Raw genomic sequence first — 17,776 nt, forward strand, 5'->3', positions numbered from 1 at the left:
ACTTCCTCTTACTACAAAGGGGACTTGGGTTATTATTTTGTTCTAGAAGCGGCATTTCTATGGCAGTATCATGTGAAATACATTCCTCTAAGTTTATTCACTGGAAAAACAAACAAACAAACAAACACAAAAAAACAACCAACCAAAAACCCACCACACAACAATTCTAGGAACTCAAAAAATTAGTAAGGTTTGTGACAGACAACACCTGAAAGATTAGGGTTGCAAGATGATGGCCAAAGGTCTAGAGTAACAGAAAGCAAAGACGTTGCTGATGCAGAGTATGGGACATCCACCTTCTTGACCATGCCGTTTGAGAACAAAGCGCGGTTTCAGGAGCTCTATTAAAACCAAACAAACAAAACAACACCACTATCACCACCACCCACACACAAAACCAACCACACACCAAAACCACCACCACCACCACACCACAACACTGTTGAATTGTTATGTGAAGGAGATGAAATTTGTTCCTGAGAGTTGCAGATCACTTGTAAGTCACTAGGCTTCAGTCCAGCAGTTAGGTGAGAAGCAATAGCTCATTCTTTCCACACGGGCTAGAGGAAGTTTTCTATGACATTACCAACAACTGAGCACTTCCATATGGTTCTCAGTTTCCTGCCTGCCCATCACACCTTTGACAATTCCAAAATCATGCCCCTAGTCCTTATACAAAATCCCAACATATAATGTGCTGTCCCCAAAACTGATTTCTTTTCCATTGTCTGCTTGTACCAAAATCTGAGTTCAGCGTTTCAGCAGTTCTACTCAATAGTGCAACCATCAGCCAGCTTCTGTTTTGCAAACAGAATGAATAAGTAGCAAAAATTGGCATGTTTCTTTGCCAAACAACAAAAAAGGGAGGCCTAACTATCTCCAAGTTGGAAAGTAAAATTAATCGGCCATGGCTTTTTTTTTTTTTTAAACATTTAAAGTGCATTTCTAATTCATTGCGTTTCATGTATGCTCCTTGGGTACGCAATGTACTCATGTACCTGATGCAGGTGCATATACTAATCACACTGAGCGCCTGGCATGTCCATCATCGTCATCTTCAGAACCATTCCAGGAAGAAACTGACCTTCTCAGGTCTGAGCTTTTATATAGATATTTATGACCATTACCATGTCAGCTTGAATTTGCATCTCTCTGTTTCCATTAGGTTTATCCAATATTGTTCAGCATTATGGGGCTGACATCCAGCCTTGCCTGACCAGCGAGTCTTTGGTTTACATTCAACTCCTCCAGGTATTACCGTCTTAAAACAACCAATGTCAAACAGCATAAGTGCAAATAATTAAAACTAAGCACTGAAGTTAACAGTTATCTAAGAAGCAGCCTAATTTTGTAAATGTTTAGTTCATACGATTCACAAACACCAAGTTCCATGACCGCTGGGTACGCTCGGCAGCATGGGAAAATAAGATCCTTTGTTCCTGTACCCATCAGCAGATGAAAATACTTCACTGGCGCACTCACAGTTGACTCACTGCTGACAAATGTGCTGCCTTCCTCATTGTGCACAGCACAACAGTAAATAAAGCCCTGTGTTTCAAAACATCTAAAATAGTGTTAACAAGTAATAACTGAAGCTGAAAATTAAAGAAATCCAAATTCATTCTTCAGTCTCATGATTTTAAAATGGGTATGAAAATGTGCAAATTAATTGATGTTTTAACAGCTCATATTTTAAAGGGTCTGTTTAGTAACATATACAAAGAAGTTTCATTGAAAAATACTTAAACCAAATGATCCTCAAAGTCTTCATACCATTAGAAAAAAGGCATACATTTTTTCATCCAATATCTCCAAGACTCCTTCAACTATTTCTCATGCTGTCACAGAGGAAATAAGAGTTTCCTCTGCTCTTATAAAGGAGTAAAATTAAACTAAGGGATTAATCAAATGGTTTTGGTATCTGAGAATGACCAGATGCAAGGCAACTAAACAAACCCACTTCATCAGGAAAAGCCTCCGGGATCAAGAACTGGTTTATGATTCTCCACACTCACAAAGTTCGTAATAACAGATCCTCACTTTGATATTGTATTGCTGAATTAAAGGCTATGACTTAAACTGCAGTTTAACTAGGCTCTTTAAATCAGTTAACAAAGCATGCCTTTCAAATGGAAAAGCAATAACTACAATTCACAGTAGCACATTTAATGCAAATTAGGTTAATGAGAATGTTGGTCTAACCAATTATCTTTTCACAAATTCCTTTACCCTGAAAATAACTTCCTTTTATGCCATGAATACTAATCAAACATTCTGCAATGACTCCAAGTTCCTTCCAACATAAAAAATACTTTTATTCATGTGAATAGTTTTTATGTTACTTACAAATATCACTTGGTCTTCACCTACAGAGTAGCTAAAAATAATGCATTCAAGTAAACCTCACACACTGTTTCTGGTAACATTCATAATAAGCCTTAATATTGTTTATTGTATAAATTGTAACTTTATTATGAAAGAACTGCAAATCTAAAGCACCATGCTTTCCTAACACTTCAATATATTTTAAAGCTAAATCAATTGATTTAAATAGAACATGTTTCATAGTCTCATTAGCCCAATTGTATCTTCATACAAATATTCACTGAATAACAGAATCAAACAAATCCTACCTATAATCTGTAACAAATAATTTCCAATCTGTGAAATTATGAGTCTAAAATTTGAAAAAATGGGGAAAAAGTGGTTTGCAGTAGGAAAACTGACATATCAGTGGAGTGATTTTGTTCATTTTAACTCTCTCATTAAAAGCAAAAGACATACAACATTACTGAAGATAGGAAGAATATTCTACAGTCTTCAACATTTTTGAATTGGAGAAGGGAACAAAGAATCAATGTAACGGGATCCTTCTAAGACTGACATGACTGCAAAAGAGCACCACCAGGGCAAATATGAGAGTCTAGACTAATTTTTTAAATCAGAAGTTACCTTCTCCTAAATAAGCACCAATAATTTTGATAATTTGATAATTTGGGGGTTTTCCAACCTTTGTTCATCTCCCATTTACTTTATTTTGGGAATTCAAGTCTCTGTCTACAGCTAAAGAATATGCAATAAATTTATGATGGCAGAATGCAGCTGAACCAAATAAACCACAACAGAAAACTACAACTTAGCTACAATCAGGAAGTTAACCTAACCTAAAGTATCTCAAAAAGCACCCTCTATCTACTACCCTATTCAAAGTTCTTCTTGAGTTATGAAACTGAGAAGATTCTCTCCAAAGAAAGTCCATCTTTAGAATAGATTTTAAGCAATTTTGCAAGTTTAACTTGCAAAAGATCCCTTTCTCTCTGTATTGATCCCCAGTTCATCACTATTTATGAAGGATGTAATATTAAAACAAGCTACCTGCCTGTTCCACCAGTCTTCTTAATGAGCTGCAATACTGCAGGAAGAAACACATTCTTTTTAAGGTGAAAAAAAGAACCAAATCTTCCAATCTAACATTTTTTCTGCAGGCAAAAACAATCTGAATTGCAGTTTAGGCATGAATGATGCTGGAAATTTTATCCAACATCAATAGTTTATATAAGACTGACCAACTCTCTTGACGAACATAAGCAACATATTATTTCCCTTTTAACACTGCAAAACTTAATGCAGAAGGTGCAAGAGATCACAGAAATCTATAGATCAAAGAAAAGGCAGGCATCTACTAAGAAATGAATTTTGATCTAACTTATGAGCACAACGAGAAAACTAAAGCTTACCAGTCTTTGGGGATTGATTAGGTGTGAGTCAATCTTTCTCAAACTGGAGAAAAAAGCATGAGGAAGAATTCCTACCCATCCATGCCATAGCTTGCTCTAACTAGAAGATTTTGAGAACAGCCTGGAAATAGTAAGAACCACAGACTGGGTGTTTTTGAACATCATCAGAACACAAAGGTATATTTTCTCCTTGCACAGTGTTTCCACATAGTGCAATTTATATATATAATTTTATATACATCTACTTTTAGATATAATATTTACATTAATTGTCTATCTACAATTAATGCTCATTTTATATAAAAATCTCTTGGATAAATACTGCTGGAGACTTCCTTTTATAGGACACCTAATAGCTTTCCTTTTTTTCCTCCTTCAGAAGGAGACTTACATATATACAAATTCATAATAAATATTCTTCCAAAACTAGGAAATGTATGTTCTGCAAAGGTTTTATATGAATAATTTTTATACACGTCATAAACACAATCATCCAGATACACTAATTTTCCCATGATGAGGTAGCCTATAATACTGAGAAACAGACTTCTGGAAGACACAAAGATTCCAAAGACTCTTCATACCAGCTCTAATAACATCACTAATTTCTACTTCTGCTTTTTTAATTCCTCTACTTTGATAGAGTACACACTGTAACTATTATATTTTCGTATGACTAAGGCTGCAATGTTCTACTCATGCAATTTGCCACGAGCATAGATTAATAGCAATTTTCAGAATATGAGAATACAAAAACAACAGATAAAGACCCTGTAAGAACTCAACATCTATTAATTTTCTTCAGATATTATTAAGATCAATATATCACAAGTCACTGCAAAGTCTGTCTTTTATGAAGAACATGACAGGTATTTCCAAACAACATACCATCACCACAAATGCTTTAGCACAAGCTACATTTTCTCTCTGTTCTGCTGCTCACCAGTAGGTCGCACAGCCATGTGGTACAAACTCCAGAAGGTTTATGCAATGGCTCAGCATAACGATTCTGATTACCAGCAGAATACATGTCTCCAAGAAAATATTTTAAATAACACTCTTCTGCTGATACCAGTACAAAATTCCTGAGCTCTGTGCAAACATACAGATGTCAAGGATATTTGTAGCCTGCACTGCAAACTATAAAGCATATTTGTAATCAGATTCAAAAAAAGAACAATATCATAAATTAATTCCCTGACACAACTACACTAGTACTACTAGTCACAATTTAAAAAGTAAATATGTGAATTTGACCAAACAGCAGGATCACCTGATCAAGGCTAAACAATGTCCTCAAAATTTAAAATGTGTTGCAGATAAATGAGTAAGAAGGAAGAATCTTCAGAAACTAGTGCTGCTTCTGGAACAAGGAGTGTCTATTCAGGAAGAACAGAACTAGTTTAACATACAGAAGAACTGCAGCCTATTGAAATCACGGTCAGACGCCAGTTTTTCAAATGAGGATCAGGGTGAAACCAACAAGTGCTGAAGAACAACGTTTCTTTTAGAAAAAAAAAAAAATTTTTTTTTTATATCAAAAGCTAAAGCAGAGGTTAACAAGAATCAAAACAGGAAAACAGAACAAATAAAATGACATTTGAAGAGGTTCAGAAAAACAACCAGTGGTACACATGCTCCTGCATGAACACCAGGTGACTAAGAAAGTGGAATGCCTTTGAAGCCTTTATTGCTTCCACAAGTTAAACGACAACACAGAAATACTGGGAGCAGTGAAAGGAAGACTGAGGAGGACAGTGCAATACCAGCTCCATGTGCTTGATGGACAAATTGGTAGAAACTATAAGAAATTTAATGGATGTGTGGATAAATATAATATTTTGGGGAAGAGTCAACATGGCATTTGAAAAGGAAAATTCTGCTGCATGATTTAAGACGATTTCTGGAAAGAAGCAAAAAAAATCATGCGCATAAGCAAGATCTAGCTGTTGTAATTTACATGTGTTTCCAAAAGCTTTCACTGACGTCCCACTCCCTTTTCCACCCAAGACTTCAGAGCAGCAAAAAGAAGAGGAGGCTTTATGTGAATACGTAATTCCCTAAAATTAGGAAAAAAAAGAGTAAATTATCAATTTTTACATTAAAAGCAACCACCAGTGCAGTTCTCTGGGGTCACATCTGTTTAACCTCTTCACTCAATTAAAACAGAAGAGAAAAAAAGATGAGAATAATGAAGTAACAAAGTTTGCTGATGATACTAAGCTTCTCGTGGAAGTGCAGATGAAAGTAGGCTGTGGAGAATGTCACAAGAACTTCACAAGATTGAGAAAGTAGATTTAAAAATGGCAGATGAAACTCAATGCCAAAAATGCAAAATGCTGCAATTTTAACTTCATGTACAAAACAAATTCAGAGCTGACCAACATCATCCAGAATCAGAATCTCAGTGCTCTACAGTGCTCAAAGAAAGAAACTCTTTGTAACTATTAAAAAGCAACAGTGAACAAAACAGAGAACACCATCGCATCCCTATCATGTATTACTATCTTGAACACTGTGCAGTCTTGGTTTCCTGTATGAGAAATTTAGTAACTTAAGCCAAGGGAAAGGAACCCAGGGAACATGACAGAGATCTAAAACCATGAAAGGCAAAAAAAGAGCAGAAAAGGACTCACTGCTAATTGTCTCTTCTCATAGAAGACCTAGAGGCATCAAATGCAGCCAGCAGAGAATGCACTCAAAACAAACAAAAAGTGGCAAATCTTTATAAATTGAAGCCATCGGATGGTACAGATGCCCCAAGTTTCCACAGATGCAAGGAGGGATATAAGATAAATATTTTCAAACTCAAAGATTCTACATCTGGCTCAGGAAGTCCCTGGGACATAAATTGTTGCAGGTATTTGGGAAAGTAGCATATCACAGATCACGTTCAGGTGCCTTACCTCAGGTGTCTCCAGGCGGACTCTTGGGTCTAATTCAATAGAACCAACCTTAAATTAAATAGTGTGTTGGTTTTTTTTTTTCTACTTGTAGAGTTCTTTCTCTTAATTAGTTGTCTTTCCACAGGAAAAATAGGAAGGAAAAGTAGGTAATGCACAAATTTATTTTAAATCTGTACCTAAGAGTTCATTCAAGTCAATGCACGTTTTACATCTGCAGGGTGTATAAGGAGGCAGCAAACAACATGACCGTACAGGAAATGGTATAAACAGCACCAGACTCTCCCTGCTTTCTAATTAGCTTTTCCACATTTTCTTAAATGTATCACTATATCTAATTTTTATTAAATATTCAATGAGTATAGCTTAGGATGCAACAAAAATGCAAAATATTAAAACAAAATGCATTGAACAAAACAGGATATTTAAATTTTCACCCAAATACAGCAGCCTGATGTGGCTCTTCATAAGTACCAATCCCATCTTCTCCGTTATTCACTTTTTTACTGAATAAACAATAAAATAATATTTAAGTGTCAAGGTACTGATTTCCCCATAGGTTAACCTTAAACCTTTCATTAAATTTAAGCTAGTCACCTTAAATATTTACATTTTTCCTGATACTTTATGACATTTTTCTAGCATCAGTTTTTTCAGGTCACTAATTTATAACATACTTAGTGATTTTTAAATGTCACTGCAACCAGCTTGCTAGATTTGACAAAGTATAAAAATCCATAGACCATACTGGTTTTTGAGCAATATCATTCAAGAGAAAGGCTGAAAAAAAGGGGCAAAGATCACCACATAACTTAATACATAAATACTCAAGACCAAATACTCTCTTTGGTTTTTCATAGCATCAGTATGATGCAGCAGGAAGTGATTTTCTCTGGGACAGGGACAGACAATTCTCCTTTGAGTGAAAGGGAGAGGACTCACGTATTTGCACAAGTCTGGATGCAACAGAGCAAAAAGTAGCTTAATAGTAGAGTTTTTGAACTCTGCAGACCAACAGGTTTAGGAACCTACTGACCTGGCCCTTCGTGAAGATTCTGTTTTCTCCAAGCCTATACAAGCAGCTTATATTAAAACATGTTGTGGCAGATGCACTCAGTCTCCCTTCCACCTCCCCAAAAGAAACAGAAACTTCTAGGCTGATGGGCCATGCACACGCCCCTTGGTCAACAGACAGGGCCTCTGACCTCTACTCTGCCCTGGTGAGGCTGCATCTGGAGTACTGCATCCAGTTCTGGGTCCCCCAGTTTAAGAAGGACAAGGAATTACTGGAGGGCATCCAGCGGCAGACTACGAAGATGCTTAGGGGTCTGGAGCATCTTTCTTATGAGGAGAGACTGAGACAGCTGGGTCTGTTCAGCCTGAAGAAGGCTGAGAGGGGATCTCATCAATGTTTACAAATATCTCATGGGTGGGTGTCAAGAAGATGGGACCAGACTCCTTTCAGTGGTGCCCAATGGTAGGATGAGGGGCAAAAGGCACAGGCTGAAGCATAAGAGGTTCCATCTGAATATGAGGAAAAACTTCTTTACCTTGAGAGTGATGGAGCACTGGAACAGGCTGCCCAGAGAGGTTGTGGAGTCTCCTTCTCTGGAGACATTTGAAACCCCCCTGGACACATTCCTGTGCGATCAGCTCTAAGTGAACCTGCAGGTGGGTTGGACTAGATGATCTCCAGAGGTCCCTTCCAATCCCAACCATTCTGTGATTCTGTGATTCTCTGTGACCAATGAGACACCTCAGTTGAGAGAAGTTTCTGAACCACTACCATAAATGACCACAGCCCAGATTCAGCTAGGGTACAAATGGAGCCCGCCCGAGACCCCCAGTGAGCTGGTCTTCCTTGGAGCAGTGAGTGTGCAGTCAAAGACTCTACTCCTTAGACTGGCCATCTAAGAAGCATTCCTTAGGGACTGAGACACCTGCCTTATTGGTAAGCGATCTGGGAACCCCTGAGAGTCCTCACTTGGACACAGAGTGGGAAGATGTGCATTTTGAACCATCACTCTTAGAGTTTTGGGATCTGATCCTGTTGAGCTTGAGTCGGTTGTGTAGTGATTGAACTCCTATCTGGTATCTAAACCTGTGTTGTATAATGTTGCTGAAGTGCTGAATAATTTCGGATAAGCCCCATTTGTAGTTGGTTTTCTGCTAAATAGCTCTGGTTAGAATAAAGTCTGTTTGGAGCTTGTTGCCTGCCTAAATTGACTTCTGGGATGCCTCCATGACATGTGTGTCCATAGCAGGAAGCACAGCTGAAATTCAACACTGGAAGAAATGAAGAAATGACACCGTTTCCACCCACGAAGGGAGATTTACGTAACGTCAAACTGCAGGACTCAAAAGAGGAATCCATTTGCATGTGCTGGCGCAAGGTAGCCTTGTCAGATTCTGGCTGTAAGTGAGGAAAGAAGAAGCGACAGAATGAAAGGAAGAGAATTTGTAGCAAGAGGAACAAGGTTCAAGCAGAAGGGAAGCTGCTTATCCAAAAATATCCTTGATTTGCCTGGCCTACTGAAAGAAACCACTGTGTGGCAGCCACAGTGTGGGGGAATAAGGGAAGGCCAGAGAGGGGAGAAGGGTGCATTCCTATGAATTCTGTTAACCAAAAATACTGCCTGGAGATTTTGGGGCAGATGGTCCCTCTAAGCTCACACAACCCCTTTGAAGAGGAAATTAGAGTTTTAATGGACAGTTTAGTTTTCAACAGACAAGAGACAAATAATTTTGAGGTCAGAGCTGAAACAGCACCCTCAATTCATAAATTAGACAATACAACTTGTAAGCAATTCAACATTCTATACTTTTGAGATCTGACATTGAGTGAAAAAAAAAAATGTCCCATAATGGATGACAAAACCTCTGCAGTTTATTCAGGAAGTTTTCACTTTTTTCTACATTACACATGAAGACCAACTTTTACAATGTTTCTAAATCCAAGCACAATGAATGTTCTTCTATATAAATCCAAACAAGGCTTCAGATATTACCAAATGCTGGCTAGATCACCTGTTATTAGAAAGCTCAGATTCAAAACTCAGCTCCTGGTCAGTAGAGTGCTCTACCCACTGAAGTACCATCTTTTTTTTTTTTTGGTAGATGACTCAATTCTGTTAGGAACCTGAAAGTTCTTCCCAGTGAAACTTTAAGTAAAACATATGTATTTAAAAAAAACAATAAAACTTCTACTGTTGTTTGATACTTCATGTGACAGTAGCTACAAAAAGGAAGAACATCAGAAATGGCATGTCAATATATTTTGGTAAGTCATGGAATGGCACTCAGAGCCCTAGGTTCTTTACCTTGCCCTGTTTAAGCAGAGTTCCTCCTAATTATTCTTTGTTTGGATTATTGTTCATTCTACCTCCTGCATAACCAGTACACGCAAGTATATTGCTGTGTTGTACCTGGGAGGTGAGAATGTCACACAATTCATTAGATCAGATTTAGTCTTGCACCTTTCCATCTAAGAGAACTTTATATCTAACTGCCATGCTTAACTAAGAGCAGTTGCATTGCATAAATTTACACTAGATAACCACTGTTTTTGCTAAGTAGGCTGTCAGAATATTTGGTCTGAAAACTTCAAAATACCTGAAATATCTTTCTTATCCACAAACAGCAGGAGTATACAAAATAAGGCTCCTTTATTCCACATTGTACCCCATTTAAAAAAAAAAAAATCTACTTCTCTGTTTTTAATAAAGGTAACGTTAGAGCATACCAATGTGGCTTGCTCTTTTTATTCCATAATCACCATTAACTTGACACAATTAGAGAAAGAAGTCTGCTGTGCGTAGTTCTTACATGCCACACAAACACTGGAAAACTTCCCCTTCTCTCTCCCCTTTCCCTCTGATTTTTATAACAGACAGGTCATGCAAGTCTACAACCGTTTTGACAGTTGACTATTCAAGCTTCCATTTTAAGTATGTAAAGCCAGTCTTAATTTTCGATGATGGTACATACATTATTTGACAGCCCTTGCATTATTAGCATTTCCCAAAAAAACTGTTCTAAATTTTTCTTAGTGCTACAGTTTCATTCCTTACCCTGATAGAGCACTTACAGCAAAGTATGCAATTATACAATCAATAAATATTATTTATGCTGCTGTGCTGGATATTTTTAATATTATCACATCCAAATTAGTAGCATTCTTCCCTAAAGCAGAATTCACTATTCATGCAAGTAGCAGAGTATGCTGTGTCTATAGGACTATCTTTCAAAAGTATTCATAAATTATACATAAAGGTGCAGGCCTAAAAACATTCAGGCAGTTTGATATAGTGAGTACGAAGCTTGGCTTTCGTGCATTTCTGAAGTGTTCTGCAAGATACGACAAGTTGTAGTACTAACACAAGCTTGCAAGATTTTTTTGTTTGATGTCATGAAATAAGAAAAGAGAAGCAGCTTAAGAAAACAAGACAGAAGGATTTTCTTCTGATATGTTTATAAAATAACAAGGATTACAATTAGCGAAGAGTAAATTTAGTAAAGCTCCAGTTCTATGAGCATGCAAAAGTTTGGAAAGTATTTCTTTGCATATGCAAGTTACTCATAACTCTCCAAAGACAGTAGTGTAATGGCTTATCAGAGAGTTTTGAACATCAACTTAAAATTAAGAGCAGATTGGAAAACATTTGCTTCAGATCAAAAACACAAGCAAGCAGCATACTGGATTTATCTTACCAAAGGCTTAAAAAGCCACTACATGCTTGGTCCAACTTACATTTGTAAGAAAAATAATCCATGAGCTAGAAGTTCATGTTTATTTTTCAAGAAAATGTGCTTTTTAAAAAGTTATTATTATCTACAGCAGAGTTTTCCCATTGCTACCGATAAATTGGTCAATACAAAGTTTCAAAACCTGTATTAACAGAAATTAACGGTTCTTCTGTAAAGTGAAAAGGAGAAAAATAATTCCTTACTATCTACAATTCTTTGGGTCATGTTAAAGAGCAAGTTGTAGCCACATACAGGCTTCTGCTCATCTTTTGTATCAAGTACCTCGAGGGTTTTTTTAGCAAATTTATTTAAGTAAATAAAGCTTGGGTTAGCTCGAGTGAAAACACCAGTATCCCCTGTGCTGACCTCTGTCCTTGCCCCTTTGTGCTGGGCACACTACAGCATTCCACATTCTACACCTTGCAATACCCCTTAGCAACACATCCCGTAGCCTTCTTAGGCAAGTTCTCCTTGAACGGCAGTGACGAGAACTGCAGCTCTCCCACAAATTAAAAAACATGAAGAGATGATACAGAATGGAAAATTACCATTTTCTGGATCACAAACACCATCTGTGCTACGTATTTACCACTGATACACAGTGTTTTGCAGGTCTGAATAACAGGAAAGTATAGATTTTTATTTATCTTCTGTATTCAAACAGCACAGAATTGAAATGTGCACTCTAGTGTTCATTTTTAAATATTAATTTGGAGAATTTATTTTCCATCACAGTATTGGCATACTATTAAATAACATCATAGCAATATCAAAATTCAGGTTTTAAGATATTTAAGACAATGACATATCTGGTAATAAGGCTAAAATGAAAAATCATCTGTATCACCACCATTCACTAGACATATTTACTTTCTGTTGCTGTTTACTTGTAGATTTTTCTATGATGTAGTTCTACCCAGACCAGAAAAAAATGGCTCACACAACTTTGCCCCCCAAGCACATTTCTTCATGATGCATTTTAATGTTCTGCTGAAGTCTTCCTTGCCTATTCATTCATCCATCACCCTGCTTGTTCTGGCCCTGTTTATTAGGTTTATTTTAGCTTTTTACCTTGTTTAAATCAATTCTTCCAGATTTCTGACCATGACTATGGTACTTTAAGTCCTTCTAGCCTACTTGGAACACAATAAGCAGGTGCTGATCAATTAAATCTTTACTTTAGCAGGAAATGACCTGTGAATCATGTAGCAAGTACTAAGCACTCTCTCTGTTCCGCCTTTTCAAATTGCGTTACTTTGTGGTAAACCTTTCACTGTGCACAGAGACACGCACGGCCTCTATCAAATATTATCCTCATTGTTTGTTTTCATTTTGGATACAGTGAGAAAACAGTATTTCAAAACAGACAGTTACATTTTTTTCTCTTTTATTTCTTTTTTCCCCTTTTTTTAGAAAAATATTGATACTAAGTATATATTTCTACTACTGAGTAGAAATATTTTTATTTTATTTAACCATCTTAAAAAAATGCTTTTAGTCAGCCTTGCCTTATTGGGCATAAGTAATTTTGATTCTCATTTGGCATGTCAATAGTGAAGTCACTGTGTGGTATATATTGTACCAAGACAGTATAGAATTTGAGTAAGGTTTAGCATTTAAGCAATGAAGGCACAGCACCCAGTGAAAATCTTGAATTTTTCAGAAACTGAATTATTCATTGGAAAAAATAATTCAGACAGAATTTTCCTGAGCCGCTCAAATTGTCTAATTCTTAATAGACTCAAAATTTATTTTAAAAAGCAGTATCTTGGACACTGAGACTTGTGGCAAGTTTTTAGATTATCATTACTTTCTTCCACAAAACAATCAACTGACTCTCACTTTCCTTCAGCAGTCGCATAGGGAAAGGTTTCACAATGTACTTTTCCCACTGAACCAACACCAACCTGCAATAGCGCAGAGCCAAAGCTCATCCAGTAATCTGAGAACAAGGATTAGCAGACAATGCAAATATGCTTAGCACAAATAAAAGATGCTTAACAGTTATAAATCTGTCGTGGTTTGATTGCGGGGTGACAATAAAACCGTGGCAGATGTATTGTTAACCTCCTCTCCCCCCGGTTTCCCCTTCAGCCCCTCCCTCTCCCCCCTTCCCACTAAGGACAGGCGATTGGGAGGGAAAGAAGGACAGAGAGAAGAGAGTTGGAAAAAATTAGAAATGTTTTACTAATAAAGATAGAGAAAATAATACAAAATATACAAAACCAATCTTTAAAGACCCAGCAACTTCTCTGGCAGATGTAGGGCCGGCACCCGAAGTCCTGGACTGGACTCTGCAGCCAACCAGAGCTGGATTCAGTCTGTCACTTGGCCTCAGTTCGCAGCGAAAACTCGCAAGGTCCTCTCCCAATGTCGGCCTTAAGGAAAAGGATCCTCGTGATCTCCCACTTTTATATGAAGTATGACATGAATGGGATGGAATACTTTAGTTGGTCAATTTTCAGTTCACCTCCTGCTTGCACATCTCACGGGATGCATCAATATCAATGACCTTGCATTCCATTGCTATGTCTACCAAAACATGTACCTAACTCAGGAAAACTGCAGTTAATAAGAAGACTTTAGCTGACAGGGAAATTCACTAAAAGAGAAACTTGTTTTTAACAAAACCAGGACAAAGTCTTACCCATATATATGTGAAAAGGAAGAAATAATAGTCCTCACAGCATAAGAAAAAAAAGCTTTCACCAAGATGCTGCTCTCGCGCACGTGTTTCCCTCCAGATGAAAAATGAATGACCTTTTCTCTAAACTCGCACTCAGGGGTTTTTTTAATACCTCTTCTGGTTTTGTTTAGCAGTTTTGTTCCCCATTAATATTGTAAAAGTGCTTTTCTCGATTTTGTTTTTAAGCTTCAGAGACCAGAAAAGAATCAGAATCTACAAAAAGTTTTAGGATGACAAGAAGGTCACTCAGAACTCTGCTGACAGCCAAATATACAACCTCAGAGGTATCATCTCTCTGGGCCAGAGGATTTTCTTCCACAGGCTTCAGTTAGCAAACAGTTTTGATCTGAAGGTCAACCCAAAAGGGGGAACAATATTCTCAGCTGGGAAGGCATGTACTAGGAGAGGACAGAAAGGGGAAAACCCTCCCTCCGTGGTTACCAAGCAAACGATACATGGTACTGCAGTGCCAGTACTCCCATTTGTAAAATACAGCCTGTTTACAGACTTACAATGTTCTTTCTAAAGCACTTTAAAATCTACACACAAGTGCTAAGATTTAACACTAGTATTTGTTGCCAGACTTACTACCAACAAAACAAGTAATCATTTCAAAATCACTTAAAAATAAAGATTATTACTACTGCACAAAAGAAAAAGAGATAAAATGCTTGGATGAATGACAGCCTGGTTAATGAATTACCAACATTCTAACAAATTAAGCAACTGAGCTCAAATTTTAAAATGTCTCTGGTTTATTACAATCCACAGCTCTCAAAGGCAGGAAGTCGGTTATGCTTATGTTTTTCACATCATGTGGCTTTCTTTCGCTAAGTGCAAATACACAATGCATGTGCTCTCCTAATGGTTCCAAATTTTTCCAAAATATGTTTGAACAGTAAAGCTAGGCTTTCAACTCTTTTAGAAGTGAATTAAGAGTATGATCATATCTTCGGATAAATGAGAAATCACAAATTCTTCCAGAGTATTGCATACCCACTGAGTACCTTTCAGTTTTCAAGGGACAGGCTTCAAAGTATTCAGAGGTTCAACACGACTGTCCAGCAATACCATGCAGAGCTTTACAGGAGAACCAGTCCCCTGACGTGTACTTTCCTTCCACAATACATTTTTTAATGTGTTTTCAAAGTCACAAAAGTGACAGCGAAATGAGTACTCTCCATGCAAACTTCTACGGATACTTAAGTTCAAGAATACAAAAGAGCACACGCAGGAAACTGCAGAGTTGGGTATCTGAGCCATCTCAGGAGAGAGTTTTTCATCACGCTGACTAGAAAATACTCAGAATGTAGCAGAAGTTAATTCATTAACAGAAAGTGACAAAACAAAGGTTAGAATTATATATCAAACTATAGATGTAAAAAAACCCTCAAATGAACACTGTCCCCCTCCAAAAAAACCCAACCAACCAAACAAAAACCCACCAAGATTTAAGATTAACAAAACAAAAATGAAATTTCAAGATCATGTTTCAATTTAACTAAACACATTTTTAGCCATTCCTAATTACTCAGAGAACTCTGTGTTGGTGGTTTTCAACTATAGGTCCTATGAATTATCTCTCAGGGACCTGTAAAAGGTGACCAAAGCAACACAAGACCCACTTGCATTTCATTCATGTATGCTTCTGAGACACGAACTGCTCTAACCTGCCAGCTGCAGTTTATTTACCTACAACAAATCCATGATGAGTCACTGCAGAAGCAAAACAGACTGCAAGGCCAGTTTTGATGGATGACTCAGAACTAAGGATTAGCAGCCATTGGATGGAAAAGCAAAACCAAGGAGAATTTCCAAAGATCATGTATTTCTAGACAAATAAACATTTCAAACTAATCTTAATCATCCCTGTGCCCTCAAAGGTGGTTGTGGGGAACCTATCACAGAACTACTGGATTAATGTCAGGAAGAAATAAGGTAGAATGGGTTGTCATCCTATTGTACTCAGTGATCGAAAAAGAGATTGTTACACTTCTAGAAATGTTTTTAATACATTGTACAGTAGCACAAGAGTCATGATTAGTAATTTATCAGTACTGCACCTAAAAAAAAAAGGTAAATAAATGGAAACATGAACACCCTTAAACACTGAAAAGCCACGCATCTCTGGTTATACAGAGATGAAGACACGACAACTGAAAATGACTCACATTTAAGATATACTTATGAAAAGTACTGTCAGCCTCAATTGGATTTATTAAGTTCAGAGGAAGAAAAAACAGTTTGGCAATTGATAATCTTAGAAACAAGCTCTGTTTCTATGACTGTCAAAATGCACACCAGGAAATTTTAGAAAATGCCACCTACTACATTCATGAGCAATCTTTCTGTTTATTATGTCTGCATTTCACCATGAGACTTTCCAAGCAGGGTAATAAGAAGGAGATAGAAGTCATCAGCCTAGTGCAAGGCCAGACTTACCCTCACTATTGCTTGAACCTGCAAATGGGAAAGCAGCAGCCACATCCACGGGCCTGAGCTGGAGACCCCAGGTCTCTGGGCTGAGCAGAAGGAACCCCCAGGAGCTGCTGGAGGTGGTGGCTGCTTATAATGCCCTATAACAAAACACAGAATCAAGCAACTTGCTCTAAAATTTTTGTTCTAAATAAAGATGGCAAACCTGTTTGTCATCATCACAGAAATGTATGGCAGAAAACTAAAGCTATATCTCAATTATTCAATTAACACCAATTTCTTTCAGTAGATGAGTTCACTGTGGTTGAGAAAGACTTTTTCTCCTCATGGCTATAATGAAAGAATCCTTCATAAAAAGGTGTAGAAGTGAACATGGCTACCAGATGAATGTCATTAGAGAAGAGCCAGCTTCGTGACTCTATAGCTTTGGTATAATGAGAAATGTTACATCCTCTGTACAATGCTGCTGTAAGTGGACTGTCAACCGGAAACTACTACACATACATGCCAGATGCAGACAAACTGTGGAAGAGGTTTACTGACCGCATGGAGAAAGCATAATCCAATGTATCTGATAAGTACAAAGGTAAATGTGACACTGATTATATTATCATTTAAATATATTTTCCTTCCAAAACCTGTCTTCTTGTATAATCTCTTTCTACAATTGGAGAAGAAGAATTGAAAAGGTGTAATAAAATCTTTCTAATTCAGACAGTCATTATCCTTTTGTTGGGTATAGTAGAACAAAGTACTTCCTCCAGCTTTTGTCATCAGGTGTGTCCTGAGTGTCAAGCATATAGCTTGTACATGTTTCGAATAATTAGGAAAGACAAATTGCTGGGCCTGCTTTGAGTTATAAGTACTTCTAGGTTACTTGACAGTAATAGTTTAGGGTAGAAAAGCACGTATCAGCTGATTCAGTCATAAAAACTTGGCTCCATATTAAGCTTTTCTTCCAAAATTCTAGAAAGTTTTGCTCTCTCAAAAAAACCCCCTCTACATGGTTTCTCTACAATGCATTTATCTGGACTGTAGACTCATTTTGCTTCTTCCATGTCTATAAATAAATAATGAAAAAAGCTATTGCATGAGGTGCTACATGTCTGTAAAAGGCCACATGACCTAAAAGGCAACTAAGTTCATACTGGAAACTGCAAACTTGATTTCACGGTGCAGTCTGGCATCCATTAACAGCGCATTTACTCATGCTCCTGTGAGTCCAGAACTGTGGCCTTAAATTTTACAGGGCAGACACAGTACAAAGG

The 17,776-nt window shown here is 37.3% G+C and overlaps 1 protein-coding gene across 1 annotated transcript in view; it reads right to left on the reverse strand.

Moving 5' to 3' along the window:
* AVEN (apoptosis and caspase activation inhibitor) overlaps positions 1-17,776 on the reverse strand; it is a 103,795-nt gene that overhangs the window by 6,417 nt on the left and 79,602 nt on the right. The gene's annotated exons all lie outside the window — the stretch shown is intronic.

This window comes from Caloenas nicobarica, chromosome 5, assembly GCF_036013445.1.
Source record: "Caloenas nicobarica isolate bCalNic1 chromosome 5, bCalNic1.hap1, whole genome shotgun sequence".
Classification (NCBI taxonomy): Eukaryota; Metazoa; Chordata; class Aves; order Columbiformes; family Columbidae; genus Caloenas; species Caloenas nicobarica.